Source organism: Amblyraja radiata, chromosome 3, assembly GCF_010909765.2.
Source record: "Amblyraja radiata isolate CabotCenter1 chromosome 3, sAmbRad1.1.pri, whole genome shotgun sequence".
NCBI classification, from domain to species: Eukaryota; Metazoa; Chordata; class Chondrichthyes; order Rajiformes; family Rajidae; genus Amblyraja; species Amblyraja radiata.
The window spans coordinates 20,340,552-20,361,287 of NC_045958.1; the positions used below are offsets into that span (position 1 = coordinate 20,340,552).

At 47.7% G+C, this 20,736-nt stretch overlaps 2 pseudogenes; one reads left to right on the plus strand and one right to left on the minus strand.

Annotated features, from left to right (window-relative positions):
- Nucleotides 1-3,483: 3,483 nt before the first annotated feature.
- On the minus strand, nt 3,484-16,969 carry LOC116970744 (annotated as a pseudogene).
- On the plus strand, nt 4,903-5,014 carry LOC116971661 (annotated as a pseudogene).
- Nucleotides 16,970-20,736: the final 3,767 nt, after the last annotated feature.

Below are 20,736 nucleotides of genomic sequence, written 5' to 3' on the forward strand. Positions count from 1 at the left end.
TAAAAAAATTTACAGCCAGATTTATCACTTCTGAAACTTTTTAGATGCCAAAGAAATCAAGAAAAAACACAAATAATGCCTTAGTTGATGAAATGCAGTGAGCAAACGGCCAATGTTCGCTAAGCACTCTGTCTGTTGTTGTCCCTTCAGATCTCGTTTTTATCTACCGTAATTTCTCCTCACTTTTGGAATTCTGAAGTATGCTAAATGTCTCACACGCTTATCCCGATTTCCATAATTATTTACAGCACAAAAATTGACAATTTCAGCGGGTTTTAACAGGCCCACTACGTTGGAAACAATGGTAAGTGCCTACCTGCAGTACATCGCGTGTAATCCATTTGGAGTAGCATAGCAACAATACGGGTCATGACCCGACTGCCGTGAAACCTCCCTATTGATTTTCCATTGACTTAACAAAAGCTGTGATTAAGAACAGTCAAAAGCCCATAACTTTATTAAAAATTAAGAGAACTGAAAGAAATTTTCAGTTATTATAGATCGAAGCATTCTGAAACAAATATTAAACAATCTTACTTGGATGACCTGAAATTAAAGCATATAATTAGTTAGTTACCCAATTGTAGCTAATTCCAAAATTCAATTACTAGATCTAAACATCAATCCATTTCTTAAGAAATGGTTAACATTTTTAAATAGCCTAAGTGTCCAAAGAACATTCACACAAGAATTCACAAAAAAACATGATTTTTAAATCTCTATGTCATTAATTTATAGGCCAAATGGAAGGAATTTAGTGTTCAATTGCTGTAAATTAATGGCCATTTAAATCTGCTTGCGAGTGGGTTTTTCTGGAACGCGATGGTTTGGAACGTTGCCATTGCGGTGGATTTGAAGCCCATATGCGGCATGAAAGATACTGCGGGTTTGAATGGACCCCAAGTCACGTACTCGCAACTTAAAATTTTGAATAAAGGGATCTTAAGAAGCACTTTTTAATGTAAAAATAAACAACCTACCTTGCCTTGTCCCCTACATAAGATCCGTCCCGTTGTCGGTGTTTGCGGCTTTAGAGGATGATTTTTAATCTACTATAACAATTAAATAACCCAATTTAGTTTAAAAATAACTGCAGCAAACTAATGTCGCAGCGATTTTTCGTCAGCAACTAGGCAGGCTGAACAACCTCGATTTCAATAGCCTAGAGAAAATCGCGTTTTAAACCCGCCACCCCTCTCAAAGGCGCCAAAGTCGCGCACATGGGCAGCGACAGAACTGCAGCACTGCTGAAGGTAAGTTTTGCAACATACCTAGAAATAGGCAATGTTTCGGGCCGAAACCCTTCTTCAGACTGATGGGGGGTGGCGGGGAGAAGAAAGGAAAAAGGAGGAGGAGGAGCCTGAGGAAGGGGAGGAGACAGCAAGGACTAACAAAATTGGGAGAATTCAATGTTCATGCCGGCAGGATGCAGACTCCCCAAGCGGAATGCGAGGTGCTGTTCCTCCAATTTCCGGTGTTGCTCGCTCTGGCCATGGAGGAGACGCAGGACAGAGAGGTCGGATGGGGAATGGGAGTGGGAGTTGAAGTGTTGAGCCACCGAGAGGTCAGGTTCGTTAATGCGGACCGAACGGAGGTGTTCGGCGAAACGATCGCCAAGCCTCCGCTTGGCCTTACCGATGTAGATCTGCTGACATCTAGAGCAGCGGATGCAAGAGATGAGGTTGGAGGAGATGCAGGTGAACCTCTGTCGCACCTGGAACGACTGCTTGGGTCCTTGAATGGAGTCGAGGGGGAGGTAAAGGGACAAGTGTTGCATCTCTTGCGGTTGCATCTATCTTTGGTTGGAACGCTGTTACCGCGGGGGCGAGAGGGAGGGAGAGAGCGAGAGAAAGGGGAGAGAGGGGAGGGGGAGGAGACAGTGGCGGGGGGGAGAGGGGCAGAGAGAGGTGAGAGGGGGAGAGAAGGGGATGGGTGAGAGAGAGAAGGGGAGGGGAAGAGAGCGAGGAGGGGGGGAGAGAGCGAGGAGGGGGAGAGCGAGGAGGGGGAGAGAGCGAGGAGGGGAAGAGGGAGGGGGGGGGAAGAGGGAGGGGGGGAAGAGGGAGGGGGGGGAAGAGGGAGGGGGGGAAGAGGGAGGGGGAAGAGGGAGGGGGGGAAGAGGGAGGGGGGGGAAGAGGGAGGGGGGGGAAGAGGGAGGGGGGGGGAAGAGGGAGGGGGGGAGAGAGAGAAGGGAGGGAGAACGAGGGGGGAGAGAGAGGAGGGGGAGCGAGAGAAGGGAGAGAGAGAGAAGGGGGAGAGAGAGGAGGGGGGGAGAGAGGAGGGGGGGGAGAGAGGAGGGGGCGGAGAGAGGAGGGGGGGGAGAGAGGAGGGGGGGGAGAGAGGAGGGGGGGGAGAGAGGAGGGGGGAGAGAGAGGAGGGGGGAGAGAGGAGGGGGGAGAGAGGAGGGTGTGCGCCAGCGCTGCAGCATGATCGACCTCTCCACCAAAGTATCTTTGCTCTCCACCCACCCTGGCGGCTGGTGAAATACCGCAGCTCCCCAAGTCCCCAATCTGAGGCCTTAAAGGGCCAGTCCCACCAGCATGCGTCTAGCGCGACCAAACGTGGTTGCTTGAGGCGTACGGCCTCGTGGGGCCGGTCCCAATTCGAACCGCGGAGGCGTATGGAGTTGTGCAGGGCTGGTCCCGACATCATACTCACCAATCAGCTGGGCAGGAGGTGGGCCAACTGAATTTGGACGTCGGGCGGTGACGTCATCACATCACGGCACGCCGGGCGGTGACGTCATCGCGCAATGCCACACGCTAGGCGTACGCCGTCAAAACTCTGCGTACGACGTTGAGACGATGTGTACGGCCTCAATGCACCAGCGGGCCGACAGGCCGTTGGCACGCGGGATTTTCGGACAGTGCAAGATTTTTGGAGCCCCGCGCGATGTCGGGACCAACCCCGCACAACTCCATACGCCTCCGCCGATCGAAGTGGGACCGGCTCCGCGAGGCCGTATGCCTCAAGTGACCACGTTTGGTCACGCTAGACGTATGCAATCGCATGCTGGTGGGACAGGCCCTTTACTCCCCTTCTCTCTCCAAATGACAGCATTTTCCATTTCATTCCATTGTACTAATCCCCACACTGTCATTAAAGCTGGTAATTCAGAAGGTAAAGAGGGCAACATGTCCTTCCTGGCAAATTGCTGGGGTAACTCAGCACAACAGGCAGCATCTCTGGCTAGAAGGAATGGTCTGAAGAAGGGTCTCGACCCAAAACATCACCCATTCCTATTCTCCAGAAATGCTGCCTGTCCCGCTGAGTTACTCCTGCATTTTGTGTCTATCATGTCCAACAGCATCTGCAGTCCCTACATATTTCATCTGCTCCACAGCAAAATCTGCAGGTATGCCAACTTTGAAGAAGTTCTCCACTCGACGAGAGTTCTGGGTCTGAAGAAGGGTCTCGACCGGAAATGTCACCCATTCCTTCTGTCCAGAGATGCTTGACCCGCAGAATTACTCCTGCATTTTCTGACTAATTCAGATAGCGTTCTTGCTCACTGAAGATCTGACCTGTCAACACGCCAAATTCAGCATTGAATTCCTCCATCCGCAACATGGCCTCATAGCCAAACTGCCTCCTTCTCCGATATCCAACTATAAATCTATAAAGAAAATAGATATACGAATAGAGTAGCAAGACAAAATAAAGTCGTACTACCGTGGATTGTAGAGTTTTGAGAAAATTGAGAATAATGAGGGCAAATGTCGCTTTTGCAGACATGGATGTCTCCCCTTTCTCCAATTGATGAATACATACGTTCATACGTTACAGGAGCAGAATTAGGCCATTCTGCCCATCAAGTCTAACCATTCAATCATGGTTGACCTATCTTTCCCTGTCAACCCTATTCTCCTGCCTTCTCCCCATAACCTCTAACACCCGTACAAATCTAGAATCTAGTTAATCTCAGTCTTAAAAATATCCATTGACGTCCTCCACAGCCTCTGTGGCAATGAATTCCACAGATTCGCCACCCTCTGACTAAAGAAATTCCTGCTTAACTCCTTTCTAAATGGTACTTTCTTTTATTCTGAGGCTACGGCCTCTGGCCAAAGACTCTCCCACCAGCAGAAACATCCTCTTCACTCTATCTAGGCCTTTCATTATTCAATATGTTTCAATTAGGAAAGTAAGTTTGAAGGGAAAGAAGAAAATAGCAGACGAATTAAACAAATATTTATTAAAAAGGCAGGTTTAAAAATAAACTCCCATAGGTGCTGGGGAATCAGAAATCCAGTGCAAATGACGAAAATATATCCAGTAAAATAAATTATCAGTAATGAAAAACTAGAGAAGTTAATAAACGTGAAAACTGAATAATCTCAATTCGGAACAACAATGAGACTTGAAATAGCAGCAAAAGAAAAGCTAATATGAAGAAATTTCCTGGCTTTATACGTTTTGAAGAAATCAAAGCCCACAAAACTAAATCTATGATTTAAGAGTCATCAGGAACTCAGCTGTTTGTTTGTCTCAAAGTTCGATGTTGATTTCCCACTTCAGAGCATTACATCTCCAGTACCAGATGGAGGAAGTGCATTGTTACAAGTGCCACCTTTTGGATGACTATAAAACAACATCCCTTTTCAACAGGAAGTGAAACGGCCCAAGATGCTATTCTGAGAGAAATGGAAGAATTCATCCAGTGCCCGGGACGCAATGTATTATTTAAAAAACATAATTTGGAATCCTCATTGGTGGTTTATTTCATTATTTTTGAAATCTTGCTACTTGCAAATTTACAAACTTGCTACATTTATGCAGTCGCTACATTTTAAAAGTACTTTATTGGCTATGAAGACAGTCTGACAGCCTGAAGTTCTGATGGAATTATATACATTTACGTGTTTGTTTCGGATCAGCTCCGACTTGCCGTAACATATTCTTTTACTCGCTTCTCGGCCTTTTGGCTAAGATCAAGTGTAGTACCTGTTCTTATCAGTAGTAAAAGAGTGCTAAAAGAGAGCGTCTGTTCTTGTTAGAACAGGGAAAGGGATCTGTTCTTGTTAGAACAGTCCTGGCGTCCATTAAGGACAGGAGCTGCAGATTGCGATTTAAAAATCGTAGCAATGGCAGCTGCAATGGGAGCTAGAGGACAGGGTATCCGCGATACCCTCAGGATTAGTGTCAAGGATCTCAGTGAGGGGATGCCCTTCAGCCGAGATACCTTTGTAAAGAAGGTCTTGCTGGAGACCTGCAAGTTCGAGCCCAGGGATATCTACTGCCTCCAGGACTTCCCGGGTAATGGTTATTTCGACGTTACATTTGTGCTTCCGACAGGATGGCAAAAGCTGATAAAGGATTTCCAGGAGAAGGGGAATGAAGCTCCGCTGTCGTTGCTGAAGGTGCAGCCACTCTTCACCCTCCCAAACCAAAAAGAAAGGATGATCACGGTGCATATGTTCAACCCACATGTGCCCGTAGTGGATGTCCTCACCTTCCTTGCTCGCTACGTCGACGGAGCAGGGAACAGCGTGGACGTGAAGGATCTGCATGGGATTTGGACGAGCAAGCGGCAGGTCAAGGTAAAGCTGAGGGTGGACAAGGAAGGAACTCTCCTCCACCCTCCCTCGGTGTTCGCAATTGGAGGAAACCGAGGATATTTAAATTACGTGGGGCAGCCCAGAGTATGCAGAAAATGTAACAAGCCTGGGCATGTGGTGGCCCAATGCAATGCAGTGGTCTGCAAAAACGGCAAAACGGAGGGCCACGAGACAAAAGACTGTCAGGCCAGCAAGAACTGCAACCTGTGTGGGGAGGGAGGCCACCTTTACAGGGCCTGCCCAAAAAGAGCCTGTACATACGCACAGGCAACAAGAGGGGCGGCTTCCAGCACCCCCAGGGTAGGTGAGACACCCACTACCACTGCCAAGTCCCCAGCAGAAAGGGGAAACAGGGATGAGGACAGCCCAACCACCTCAACCACCTCGAGCCCCCAAGTGCCAGGAGAACTCCAGCACCAAGCCCAGGAGGGAGAGTCGATGGAGGAGGGGGGAGAGCAGATTTGGACGACAGTGAAGTACAAAAAACACCAGAAGGGTCAGCACACGGAGCAGAGGCCAGAAGGGGATGGCAAGCCCAAAAAAACCCCCAAAAAACGGTCTCTCTCCCTGACAGAAGGCAGCAACCTCTCCTCCTCGTCGGAGGATGAGGCGAACGGGAAACCCCACAAGAAAAAAACCGGGAAGGAAAGGAGAAGGTGCAGGCCGATTGTACACCTGCACCAGGAGACAGAGAGCAGTGCAGCGGTCGAGGGGCTCCAGCCCCAGGACATCGGGAGCAGTGCAGCGGTCGAGGGGCTCCAACCCCAGGACATCGGGAGCAGAACAGCGATCGAGGGGCTCCAGCCCCAGGGCATCGGGAGCAGTGCAGCAGTCGAGGGGCTCCGGCCCCAGGACATCGGGAGCAGTGCAGCGGTTGAGGGGCTCCAGCCCCAGGGCATCGGGAGCAGAGCAGTGGTCGAGGGGCTCCAGCCCCAGGGCATCGGGAGCAGTGCAGTGGTCGAGGGGCTCCAGCCCCAGGGCATCGGGAGCAGTGCAGTGGCCGTTGGGCCCCAGCTCCGGGCAACCTCCCGGTTGTAGCGGCCGATGGCAACCGGGAGCATCGTAGCGGCCGATGGGCCCCAGCTCCGGGCAGCCGGGAGCAATGCAGCGGCCAATGGGCCTCAGCTCCGAGTTTCCGGGAGCAGTAAGCCTGTCACCGTGCCCCAGCTACGAGAGACAGGGGAAGCGGCGCACCCAGAAGGGGGTAAAACGAGCAGCCCCCCCCCAACGACACCTCGGGTTACGACACGGGAAACCCAACCCGTTGAGGAGGCCGGGTATCTGGGCCCAGGAAAGGTGAGGCAATTCACCGAAGCGGTGGGCATGAGGGAACAGGAAAATGGCTAGTGACTCTAAAGGACAATGGAGCTCAAACTGGCATCCTTAAACGTGCGCAGTGTGAAGAGCACTGCGCGATGTGTTAATGCCTTACAGTACCTGGCCAAGGTCAAGGCAGATGTGACTTTTCTCCAGGAGTGCGGGTTGCCACACCTCCGCTGCTATCGGAGGTGGTCGCGATGGTGGCCCCACGGACTGTCTGTGTGGTCGGGGGGCAATGATTGTCGTGCTTCCGGCCTGGGGATCTTGCTGCGGGGAGGGAACTTCGCCATCACTGAGGTCAGGGAGGTGGTTGCGGGGCGTCTCCTCGTGGTGGATGTAATGTACCGTGGTTCTCCGGTCCGGCTGATTAATGTGTATGCCCCACCCGTGCGGAGCGAGCGGCAGGCCGTTCTCCAGCAGCTCCCAGTGCTGTTGGCCACGTCCCGGCAGCTCGTTCTGGCCGGTGACTTCAACTGCATCATTGATGCGGCTGGACGATCCGGCAGTGCCGACAACAGACTGGACAGCACGTCCAAGTTCCTGATGGAAACGGTAAAAGACGCAAAGCTGCACGACGCCTTCAGCGACCCTGCAGGCGGGTCCCAGCCGCGGTTCACCTGGTCGAGATCGGACGGTTTGGCCCGATCCCGGATAGACTTCGTCTTCACCACGAAGGCCGTCACGGTGAGACACACCGACCTCACGCCGGTGTTCTTCTCTGACCACTGCCTCCTTCAGGCTTCCTGTCACCTACAGGAGGACCGGAAGGCAGGCAGAGGGACGTGGAAGTTAAATGTGAAGCTGTTGACCCCAGAGAACGTTGAGGAGCTAAAGAGGGACTACGCACGTTGGAGAACGGTGAGGCCCCTCTTTGACTCCCCGACACTCTGGTGGGAAGCAACCAAGGAGAACATTAAGAGGTTCTTCATAGCCAAAGGGGTTCAGAGAGCAAGACAGAGTCAAAGGGAATTGTGCCAACTCCAGACAGAATTGCAACAACTGCTCCTTCTGCAGTCGAGGGGGGTGGATGTGAGGGAGGAACTTAGAGAGGTGAATGACCGGCAAGCTCGGCTCTTTACCTCTGAATCCTCCAAGATCATCTTCCGATCCATGTGGAGCAGGATGAGACGTGCTCACGTTTCTTCTTCCATAAGGTTCACAGGGGGAGCTCTGTGATCAACAGCCTTAGGGAGGAGGACGGCTCGGTAGCATCCTCGCAGACAGACATGATGAGGGTCTGCAAATCCTTTTACTCGGAATTGTATGACCAAAAGGCCACAGACAGCACCGCCTCCCAGAACTTCCTGACCTCTATCACGGAGGTCTTGGAGGACAGCAAGCAGGAGAGTCTGGACCAACCACTGACCCTAGAGGAGCTGACTGGCTCCATCCGCTCCTTTGACTCGAGTAAAACTCCCGGAAGCGATGGCTTACCGGCCGAGTTGTATTCGGCTCTGTGGGACTGGGTGAGCCCGGACCTGCTGGAAGTGTACAACGACATGCTTCTAGCCGGCAGCATGTCAGACTCCATGAGGAACGGCAGCATAACCCTAATCTACAAGCAGAAGGGGGAGATGAAGGATATAAAGAATTGGAGACCCATAACATTGTTGAATGTAGATTACAAGATCCTGTCTAAGGCCATCGCCAACCGGGTCAAGTCTGCTCTGGGACGGGTGATCCACCCGGACCAAACCTGTGCTGTACCTGGCAGGAAAATCTCAGACAGCCTAGCGCTGCTGAGAGATACCATCGCCTACGTGCAGGACAGACGGGTGGATGCCTGCCTAGTCAGCTTGGACCAGGAGAAGGCCTTCGACAGGATATCGCACACGTACATGAGGGACGTGCTCTCCAAAATGGGTTTTGGGGAGGGAATCCGAAATTGGATCAAACTGCTCTACACCAACATCCGTAGTGCAGTCCAAATCAATGGGTGGGAATCAGACAGTTTCCCTGTAAGGTCTGGAGTCAGGCAGGGTTGCCCTCTCTCTCCTGTCTTGTTTGTCTGCTGTATTGAACCTTTTGCCGAGTCCATCAGGAAGGATGCGAGCATAAGAGGAGTGACATTGCCAGGCAGTGGGGGCATTCAGGTCAAGACCTCCCTGTACATGGACGATGTCGCCGTCTTCTGCTCGGATCCAAGGTCGGTCCGCAGATTGATCAGCATCTGTGACCAGTTTGAGTCGGCCACGGGAGCCAGCGTGAACCGCAGGAAGAGCGAGGCCATGCTCTTTGGCAACTGGCCCGACCGATCTTCCATCCCCTTCACCATCAAGCCTGACTTCTTGAAGGTGCTGGGGATCTGGTTCGGGGGGGCTGAGTCGAGTAACAAGAATTGGCTGGAGCGGATAGCCAAGGTGGGGAGGAAGCTGGAGCTGTGGAGGCAACGCTCCCTCTCCATAACCGGGAAAAATTTGGTCATCAGGTGTGAGGTGTTCTCGGGTCTGCTGTACTTGGCACAAGTGTGGCCTGTCCCTCCCTCCTACGCCACGGGGATCACCCGGGCCGTCTTCCAGTTCATCTGGGGGTCGAGGATGGACCGGGTGCGACGGGTCACCATGTACAAGTCGGCAGACAACAGGGGTAAAAGCGTGCCCAACGTCGCCCTCATCCTGATGGCCACCTTTGTGTGTGGCTGCATCAGGCGGAGTGTAGAGCCAAGGCACGTGGGCACTAAGTGCCACTACCTGCTGAGGTTCTACCTGTCCCCGGTGTTGCGAAGGATGGGCCTGGCGCAGATGCCACGCAATGTACCAGTCAGCTGGACATTGCCGCCCCATCTGACGTCTGTTGAAAGGTTCTTCCGGACCAACACCTTTGACCACAAGTCCATCGGGCAGTGGTCAGCACGGAATGTCCTGCAGGCACTGCAGGGAAAGGACTCGATGGATCCGGTGGCGTGATTCCCAGAGCAGACTGCCCAGCTTGTCTGGCAAAATGCCTCATCGCCAGAACTGACCAACAAGCACCAAGACCTGGCTTGGCTGGAGGTGAGGGGAGCCCTCTCAGTTAGATCCTTCCTGCACCGTCGGAACCTCACTACTAGCGCACGCTGCCCCCGGGACGGTTGCTATGGAGAGGAGACGGTTGCCCACCTCTTTGCAGAGTGTGGATTTGCAAAACGAGTCTGGAGAGGTATGAAAGGGTCCCTGGAACGATTTATCCCGAACAGCTCCGTCACAGACGACTCTGTGATTTACGGACTGTTCCCAGGGACACATTCAGAGACTGACATCGAGTGCTGCTGGAGGGTCATCAACTCGGTGAAAGACGCTCTTTGGTCTGCCCGAGCGTTGCTCACCATCCAGCAGAGCGAGATGTCCGTCAGGGAATGTTGCCGACTGGCCCACTGCAGACTGCAGGAGTACGTGCTAAGGGACTCGCTGAAGCTTGGTGCAGCCAACGCCAAGGCTCGGTGGGGGAGGGCCACAGTCTAGGGTCCTTCCGCTGCTGGACATGGGGGGCACGGTATGGTGGAGACGCCCCTCAAAGTAAATTAAGGGAAGGTATCCCACGCCAGGAGGCCACATGAGTGGCACGGGTGGGAGACATTTTTTGTGGAACTTGAAATGTCAGATGGAAATTTTCGCACTGTGTACACATTGTATATATTTATTACTTGGACAGGGGCCACAGAGTGGCACTGGTGGGGGACTGTTTGGTGAAATTTGACAAATGTAAAAAAATTGTACTGGAAAAATTTGTATAGTCTCCGAAAATGTCGGATGAATTTTGTTTGAATGGTTCAGAAATTGTATATATTTACCAATTGAATAAAGTATATTTTGAAATTTAAAAAAAATATATTATTTTACTCGGCAGTTGCGTGATATTTAGGTGGCTGTAAATTTAGCACCAGCTGCATTTGAATTCTGCAGATAAGTGACAGTCCCTTTTTCCCAATTCGGTCTCCATCCATTTATGCTCCATCTCAATTCTTAGAATTTATTTGCTTTTGAGCCTATTAGAAAAAAACAATATTCATAGTGCCTCTTCAGAATTGTCAGCATTTGGAGCATTCTACTGTTAAAGGCCATTGTTAGCTAGAGAATATGAATGGACTGCACAAACTTAAAAAACAAGCTCTACACTTGCCTGATGGACTCATGTATTTTCAGTTGAGTAACTGGTTATGTATTCCGGATGGGAGAAAACATCAGCTATTGTTCACTAAACAATTTTAACATTGGGGGGAAATTAGAACATTTCTCCCACTATTAAAATACCCATTACAGCTTGATAGGTAGTGTAAGTTACCATTTTTTTGTGTTAATTGATGGAGCTAAAGAAACAAAAAGCATAGCATATGGTTAATATAGACTATCACAATGATAGCTACTTCTTTAGAAGATTGAGGAGATTTGGTATGTCAACAAATACTCTTGAACCTCTACTAACGTGCAGCAGTGGGCATAGTAACTGATTGCATGCCCTGGAATGGGGATGCAATGCCCTGGAAAGAAGAGGGCTTCAATGCCCTGGAAAGAAGAGGATTGCAAAAAGTAGTGAACGTTGCCAGTCCATCATGGGTACGGACCTCACCACCATCGAAGGGATCTAAAGGAGTCATTGCCTCAAAAAAGCAGCCAACACCATCAGAGACCCATGCCACCCTGGCTATACTCTCATTTCACTCCTGCCGTAGGGAAGTAGTTATAGGAGCCTGAAAACTGTAATGTTCAGGAACCAACATCTTCCCTACAACCATCAGGCTATTAAACACTAAAAAATATATTGACTTGGGGGCATTGTTTGAGTCTTAGCACTATAGTTGTTTGTATACCCACACCTTTATTTGTTATTTATTATGATGTTTACAAAGCAGATCTGTTGTGCTGCTGCAAGTAAGAATTTTATTGTTCCATGTGTTGGCACATATAACAATAAAACACTCTTGACTGTTGATCCCAAGCAGGATAACAGCTGTTAATATTACTTATTAAATAATTAATTTCCGTCACATCTTTGTCTGGGAGCCATACTATGTAAAATCCACCTCACTGACTACAAAGATGCCCTCATTGCTGCAAAATCTGCCTACCTCTCCTCCATATTCACCGATCCCTGCCTAAACCACAGAACCCTCTTCTCCACAGTGGGCAACCTCCTCAAGCCTCGAGCCAACACTCTCCCTACCTCTACTCCGGATCTCTGCAACTCATTCCTCCACTTTTTCGCTGATAAAATCAGCACCATCTATCAATCTTTATCCCCTGTACCCGACTCCCCAGCATCTACTCCACCACCTACCAAGGCCCCTCCTTTCAACATCTCCACTGACCTCCTTACCCCTCCTCCACACTGCTTCCTCTCCCAGTTTGACCTGGTCACCCCTATTGAAATCTCCAAACTCATCAGCTCTTCCAAACCCACTACCTGCTCCCTCGACCCTCTCCCCACTCCCCTGTTGAAGTCCTGCCTCCCCGTTCTCTGCCCCTACCTCACTAATCTCTTCAACTCCTCATTGTCCCAAGGAATTGTCCCCTCCGCTTTCAAAACTGCTGCCGTTACACCAATCTTAAAGAAACCTGGTCTTGATCCCTCCTCTCTCATTAACTACCGCCCAATCTCAAACCTCCCCTTTCTTTCAAAAACCCTGGAGCGTATCGTTGCGTCGCAACTTCATTCCCACCTCCTTGCGTATAACCTACTTGAACCCCTCCAATCTGGCTTTCGCCCCCTCCATAGCACAGAAACTGCTCTCAAAGTCCTCAACGACCTCCTCACCTCTGCTGACACTGGTTCCCTCAACATCCTCATCCTCCTCGACCTGAGCGCAGCCTTCGATACAGTGAACCATAACATCCTGCTCACCAGACTCAAAGACCTCGGCATTGAAGGCTCTGCACTCAGCTGGCTCCGTTCCTACCTTTCCAACAGATCCCACTTCATCTCTCTCCACAACCACACCTCTGCTACAGCCGCAGTCACTCAAGGCATTCCCCAAGGCTCCGTACTCGGCCCCCTCCTCTTCATCATCTACATCCTCCCCCTTGGTCAGATACTCCGCCACTTCAATCTGGACTTCCACTGTTACGCTGATGACACCCAGATTTACCTTGGCACCAAATCCCCCCCCCACCCCCCCCCCCCCCCTCCCATATCAACTCCTGTTTGTCAGCTATAAAAACCTGGATGCAACATAATTTCCTCAAACTCAACAGCGATAAGACAGAATTCCTCCTCATAGGCTCCAAAGCCACACTCAGCAAAATCAATAACCCCACTCTCACCATTGACGGCACCACTGTCTCCCCATCTCCCCAGGCCCGCAACCTTGGCGTGATCTTTGATTCCAATCTCCCTTGAGCCTCACATCCGCCATGTCATTAAAACCTCCTCCTTTCATCTCCGCAACATCGCCAAACTCAGACCCTCTCTCACACCGCCTGCTGCTAAAAGACTCATCCATGCCTTCATCTCCTCCCGACTGGACTATTGCAACTCACTTCTCCTTGGCATCAGCTCCACCTACATCAACCGACTCCAACTGGTCCAGAACGCAGCCGCCCGACTCATCACCCACACCAAATCCTGGCATCACATCACTCCAGTCCTCAAAAAACTTCACTGGCTTCCCATCTCCCACCGGATCACCTACAAAATCCTGGTCCTCACCTACAAAGCCCTCCACCATCTGGCCCCCCCATATCTCACTGACCTCCTCTCCCCCTACCAACCCTCACGGTCCCTCAGATCCACATCAGCCGGTCTCCTCTCCATCCACAAGTCCAACCTTCGCAGTTTTGGGGACAGCCTTCTCCAGGGCAGCTCCCAGGCTCTGGAACTCCCTCCCCCAACTGATCCGCAATTCCGTGTCCCTCACCATCTTCCAGTCCCGCCTCAAGACCCATCTCTTCACCTCTGCCTATCCTTAGCCCCACGTCCCCGTCCCTTTTCATCTGTGCATTAATTGCCTCATACTATGTTTTGTATTGAATTCTGTCTTTACTTTGTGTACTAGTCATGTCTCTACTATTTATTTCATTCCCCTTACATGTTTTTCCTCTACATGCTCAATTTTTGTAAGGTGTCCTTGAGACTCTTGAAAGGCGCCCATAACTAAAATGTATTATTATTATTATTAAAATGGATCATTCTGATTCTAAAAAAAATGGTGACAGCATTTTTGGCCTCATGCAACAAAAAACGTCCTGCCAGTATTTTTAATGAAAACTTGCTGTTTAAAATGAACACACAAAATCTAACTTGCAGCTGTTATACAAAAGCTAACTTCAGCCCATGCCCTTTTCTATATGTCGCAAAAATAATATATATATAATTCATATTCTAAAAATATATATATAATTCAAAGGTGGATAAATATTTTTAGATTATATATATATATATTATATAATCTAAAAATATATATTTTTTTAAATACGTATACCTTTCTTTTATATTTCTCTTTAACTGAAGTACAAAGACTTATTTAGATTAACTTCTGCCACTAGGTTGCGCAAATTTAAAGTCACATGAAAAGACGTACAAACTGTGGTTATCATGAGAAATTTAAAATGGCTAAAGTAAAAGCAGAAGATTTTTTTGAAAGTAGACAAATTAACTTCCTACTATCTATAATGAAAATAAAGTACCCCGCAATTACAAATTCATGTGGTGTACATGCTTTGGTAAATATTCTTAATTTAAATTCTCCCATAATGAAAACACATAAAAACTGTAGTGAATGTTAGAGTTTCAATGCAAGTAAGCATTGAATTCTGGCAAGCACATACTTGGCTGTGAAGGCAGATTTAGAATAGTTTTAACAGCAAGGGACGAGGAAAGTAATGAGCCGTTCCTGCGGTGATCTGTACTGACATGAACCTTCTGGCAAGGCTATGGAAGGTTGGTTGTTCTTACAAAATTTTCCTAATGTGAAATGGGTTAAGATGACTGGTTTTAAACATTCATTTGAAAATGTTATGGTTGGTTATAACTTACTTACACTTTCTGCTATTTGTTAATACTTTCCAATGTCAATTACTACTAGTATTTCACATTAATGTAGCTGGTCCAATGCTTAACACCAGGAAAACAGTTTATTAAGAATTACATTAGGATTTCTACTACATTTCCTGAAACCTTAGATGGTTAAAGGTTGGCAAGTAATAGCCTGATACAGGTGAGGAAGGTACTTCGATAGGCAGATGGCTGGACAAAGGCCAGAGATGGAAAGACAGAAGGTGTGAGATCAAGAATCAAGGATGCAAATTGTGAAGCTAGAGGAAGGAATGCGTGGAGGGGGAGGGGAGAAGTAGGTGCGAGTCCATAGTTGTAAGCTACCCAATGGGAACACCGGATACAGTAGTTTAGATTACACGAGATGCACGTGAATCTCTGTCTCACCTGGAAGGACTGCTGGGGTCCCTGGATGTAGGTGAGGGAGGAAGTATAGGTGTCAAAGTTCGTTTCTTAAAAAGCAGATAGCAACAAAAACAGTTAAAGGTAAACCATGGCAATCTTTCTTCTTTAATTGATTCGTCAGACGGGAGTGGCAAAGATCTACAATGAGCACAAACGTTGCTCAGTGCTTTTCAGGCTCCACTCACAGAACAAAGGAGAGTTAGCACAATTATACATTTTTCTTATCAGTAAAATACTCCTACCAAGTCTGATTGTGGCATGACATTAGCTATAGCATTGGCTATATTTAAGAGGGTTAGATGTGGCCCTTGTGGCTAAGGGGATCAGAGGGTATGGAGAGAAGGCAGGTACGGGATACTGAGTTGGATGATCAGCCATGATCATATTGAATGGCGGTGCAGGCTCGAAGGGCCGAATGGCCTACTCCTGCACCTAATTTCTATGTTTCTATGTTTCTATGACTGAAAGATTCTGTAGCCTTTCAGAATATAAGAAAAGCTGGGTCCAAATCAAGCTCATCCAATAACAAATTATTACTTATCTCTGGAGCGTCAGCTATATTTTTCAATCTTGGCTTCTTTATGGCCTTGAAAAGAAGCACTTTTAGTACGCAGGCTGCAATCTTAATGTCTTTATTGAGAAGACAACCTGTAGTGTTCCATATAATTTACAAAGTCATTCAGACTTGGCCCCGAGCCATTCTTTTGTTCTACCAGATCATACTTTTGTAGAACAACTCGATTTTAGATTTGACTATTAGATTTGACTATTAGTTCTTTCATTCCCTCCTTTTTATGAAACATGATAACATTCACAGTCCTCGGTAGGTATACACAATGGTCGCAAGTATTAGAGCAATGATTAGCAGAATGATAGAGCCATAATGTATCACAGTACCCCAAAGTCCACCAAACCATAGGTATGGCTACCAGTTCAATAGTACCCCAAAGTCCATCAAACCAGTTCTCACTCCCTTCATTGACAACCATCCTGGTGAAGCTTGTTTAGGGTCGATGGATCAGGTGCCACCTAGGTGGTATAATCCTTTCAGCCGATATTGGGGTTGTGCCATAAAGTTCGCACCTGTCCGAGGGTGTTGCCAGTCTCTTCGTAGATCATTGCACAGGTGAGGTGCTCCCCCCCCCCCCCCCTCGTCCTGTGGTGGGGTTCATCACCTTGATCTATACGCCAGCGTTTCCGTGGCTTTGGACAGCTTCTCCTCCCGGTAGGTTTGAATGGCCTGCTTCCACATCACCACGTAGAAGCGGTTGCTGGACTGGAAGCCAAAGACAAAGCCAGCGTAGATTGCAGTCTGTGTTGATGTAGAAGTTTCCACTGAAGTTGATGCCGTTGAATTCCTCTAATCCGTCAGCAAGGCCAGGATCAGAGTTGGCGGTCTGCAGTAACTCCCTGCCCTTGTTGCGCACTACCCAGTCAGGAACGATCTGCATCGTCCCCTTTGGAACTTCCTCAGGTCAATCTCACTGATGGCGCTGTTCTCGGGCCACATGTCATAGATATCTGGGATGTTGTTGTCAAAGTCCATGCAGGTGTCTCCTCTCCTGTCACCATCAGCATCGATCTGGTCAGGGTTGGGAACAAAATGGCATTTGTCCTTCTCATCAGAAACGCCATCATTGCCATCCTCATCAATGTCCTGATTGACATCACACCAGATTACCCACCAGGTTTGATTCATTGTCTTCCTGGTCAGGGTTATGCATAATCTCTTTCAAGAGTCCATCAGTTTCAAAATGTTCAGCTTCTCTCTTTCTATATCCTTGGTCATACGATAGAGCTCAAAATGCTTCAAGATTGTTGATCAAATGTGGTTTGTCTTTCCGAAGTTGTGACCAAAGGCTTTGCACTTCCTCCTTGTAGATTTAAATGGACTGCAACATGGAAATAGGCTGCCCATGGTGCAATATGGGCATTGGCCACTAGATGGCGCTTACTTTCCCAATCTCATTTTCTAATTAGTTTAATTATTTAATGTGCAACTTTTGGCACTGACGAGTTAGGACATCCTTCTCAATTATATTTCATTTTTGATGCTCGGCCCACAGTCTACTGGAAACGGCCGCTAAGGACGACACTATGTACAGCCTCCCCCCCGCACAAAACTGCACAAAAAAGCTCCTCGGCTCACAGCCTATGTGTGATGGAAGCGAGATGGTCATTTTCAGACTGGGCATTGGTGAGCACATTTCTCATCTGTTCCAGCTCTGTCTGTAGCTCCGGGATAAGTTGCCACATTTTTCTGGTTACTTCAAGAACCTGTGGTAATGGATCCATTTTGGTCAGTGTTATAAACGTAAGGACAATTGGCAGCCTTATTCAGGATGTCTTGGTGCAGGGCTGTTTCCCCAAGTCCAGCCCATCTGGGCCAACCTCAGGGTAAAAAGTAGGGTCAATAGCCCCATTGTCCTTTCTTGGTTCTCCTCCATCTATAGTCAATCGTATCAGATGTCTTCAACGGGAGTAATCTTCAATCTTCACAGCGGTTGGTGTCATAGTAGCACCTGGTACGGTCTCCTCCAACATAGTCCCAATTTTGTCCAATCCCAGTACTTTATCAGTACGTGGTCTCCTAGTATTATGGACTGTCTGTGTTCAACTGGCAGTGGCTTCTGCGTTTCCAATCCCTGTGAATGCAAGACTGACAAGGTTCTGCTTAATTGCTCTGTGTATGTAATTAATTCATTGCCGTGGGCCTGTAGGTCATAACTAATTTCCACACTCTTTAGTGTCCTATTCATTCCCTCCACTAATCCATAATTCTACGGGTGATGGGGGATGTGAGATCACTCTTTAACTACCTATAAAGCAGACCCTTTAAAAACAAATCATTATACAAAAAAAACAATTAAAAAAATATTCCCAATTGTTCCAAACTACCTCCCCAAATTTACAATTTCAAATTAACAGATTTTGTTCTGAGATAAAGGCGACAGTGAGAGTAAGAATGGAGCAAGGTGGAGGATAAATGCGTGGCTGAAAGACTGGTGCAGAGGGCAGGGATTCAAGTTTCTGGATCATTGGGACTTCTTTTGGGGAAGGTGGGACCTGTACAGAAAGGATGGGTTGCACTTGAACCCGAGGGGGACCAATATCCTGGCGGGGAAATTTGCAAAGGTCACTGGGGAGACTTTAAACTAGAATGGTTGGGGCGAGGGACTCAAATAGAGAAAGCTAGTAGACAGAATGGGAGGCAGTAAGCAGAAAAGGGAAGCACTCGGACACAAGAGGAGAAAGAAAAAAAAGTAAATAAACAGAGAAGAAGAGACGGGGGGTTTCTTAAATGTGCATATTTTAAAGCTAGGAGCATTGTAAGAAAGGTGGATGAGCTTAGAGTCTGGATAGACACCTGGAAGTATGATGTTGTGGCGATCAGTGAAACATGGTTGCAGGAGGGCTGTGATTGGAAACTAAATATTCCAGGATTTCGTTGCTTCAGGTGTGATAGAATTGGAGGGGCAAGAGGTGGAGGTGTTGCATTGCTAGTCAGGGAAGATATTACAGCAGAGCTTTGGCAGGATAGATTGGAGGGCTCATCTAGGGAGGCTATTTGGGTGGAACTGAGAAGTGGGAAAGGTGTAGCAACACTTATAGGGGTGTATTATAGACCGCCAAATGGGGAACGAGAATTGGAAGAGCAAATATGTAAGGAGATAGCAGATATTAGTAGTAAGCACAAGGTAGTGATTGTGGGAGATTTCAACTTTCCACACATAGACTGGGAAACACATTCTGTAAATGGGCTGGATGGTTTGGAGTTTGTAAAATGTGTGCAGGATAGTTTTTTGCAGCAATACATAGAGGTACCTACTAGAGGAGGGGCAGTGCTGGACCTCCTGTTAGGAAATGAGACGGGACAGGTGGCGGAGGTATGCGTTGGGGAGCACTTCGGGTCCAGTGATCACACCATTAGTTTCAATATAATTATGGAGAAGGTCAGAACTGGACCTAGGGTTGAGATTTTTGATTGGAGAAAGGCTAACTTTGATGAAATGCGAGATGATTTAAAAGGAGTGGACTGGGACATTTTGTTTTATGGGAAAGATGTAGAAGAGAAATGGTGGACATTTAAAGGGGAAATTTTAAGAGTACAGAATCTTTATGTTCCTGTTCGGTTGAAAGGAAACAGTAAAAATTGGAAAGAGCCCTGGTTTTCAAGGGAAATTGGACATCTTGTACGGAAAAAGAGGGAGATCTACAATAATTATAGGCAGCATGAAGTAAATGAGGTGCTTGTGGAGTATAAGGAATGTAAAAAGAATCTTAAGAAAGAAATTAGAAAAGCTAAAAGAAGATATGAGGTTGCTTTGGCAAGTAAGGTGAAAGTAAATCCAAAGGGTTTCTACAGCTATATTAATAGCAAAAGGATAACGAAGGATAAAATTGGTCCATTGGAGAAACAGTGGGCAGCTATCTGCAGAGCCAAAAGAGATGGGGGAGATATTGAACAATTTATTTTCTTCGGTATTCACCAAGGAGAAGGATATTGAATTATGTGAGGTAAGGGAAACGAGTAGAGTAGTTATGGATACTATGAGTTTCAAAGTAAAAGAAGTACTGACACTTTTGAAAAATATAAAAGTGGATAAGTCTCCAGGTCCTGACAGGATATTCCATAGGACATTGAGGGAAGTTAGTGTAGAAATAGCCGGGGCTATGACAGAAATATTTCAAATGTCATTAGAAACGGGAATAGTCCCCGAGGATTGGCGTACTGCGCATGTTGTTCCATTGTTTAAAAAAAGAGTAAACCTAGCAATTATAGACCTGTTAGTTTGACTTCAGTGGTGGGCAAATTAATGGAAAAGATACTTAGAGATGATATATATAAGCATCTGGATAAACAGGGTCTGATTAGGAACTGTCAACATGGATTTGTGCCTGGAAGGTCATGTTTGACTAATCTTCTTGAATTTTTTGAAGAGGTTACTAGGGAAATTGACGAGGGTAAAGCAGTGGATGTTGTCTATATGGACTTTAGTAAGGCCTTTGACAAGGTTCCTCATGGAAGGTTGGTTAAGAAGGTTAAACTGTTGTGTTTAAATGCAGGGATAGCAAGATGGATTCAGCAATGGCTGAATGGGAGAAGCCATAGGGTAATGGTGGATGGCTGTTTGTCGGGTTGGAGACAGGTGACTAGTGGGGTGCCTCAGGGATCTGTGTTGGGTCATTTGTTGTTTGTCATGTACATCAATGATCTGGATGAAGGGGTGGTAAATTGGATTAGTAAGTATGCAGATGATACCAAGATAGGGGGTGTTGTGGATAATGAAGAGGATTTCCAAAGTCTACAGAGTGATTTAGGCCATTTGGAAAAATGGGCTGAAAGATGGCAGATGGAGTTTAATGCTGATAAATGTGAGGTGTTACACCTTGGCAGGACAAATCAAAATAGGACGTACATGATAAATGGTAGGGAATTGAAGAATACAGTTGAACAGAGGGATCTGGGAATAACCGTGCATAGTTCCTT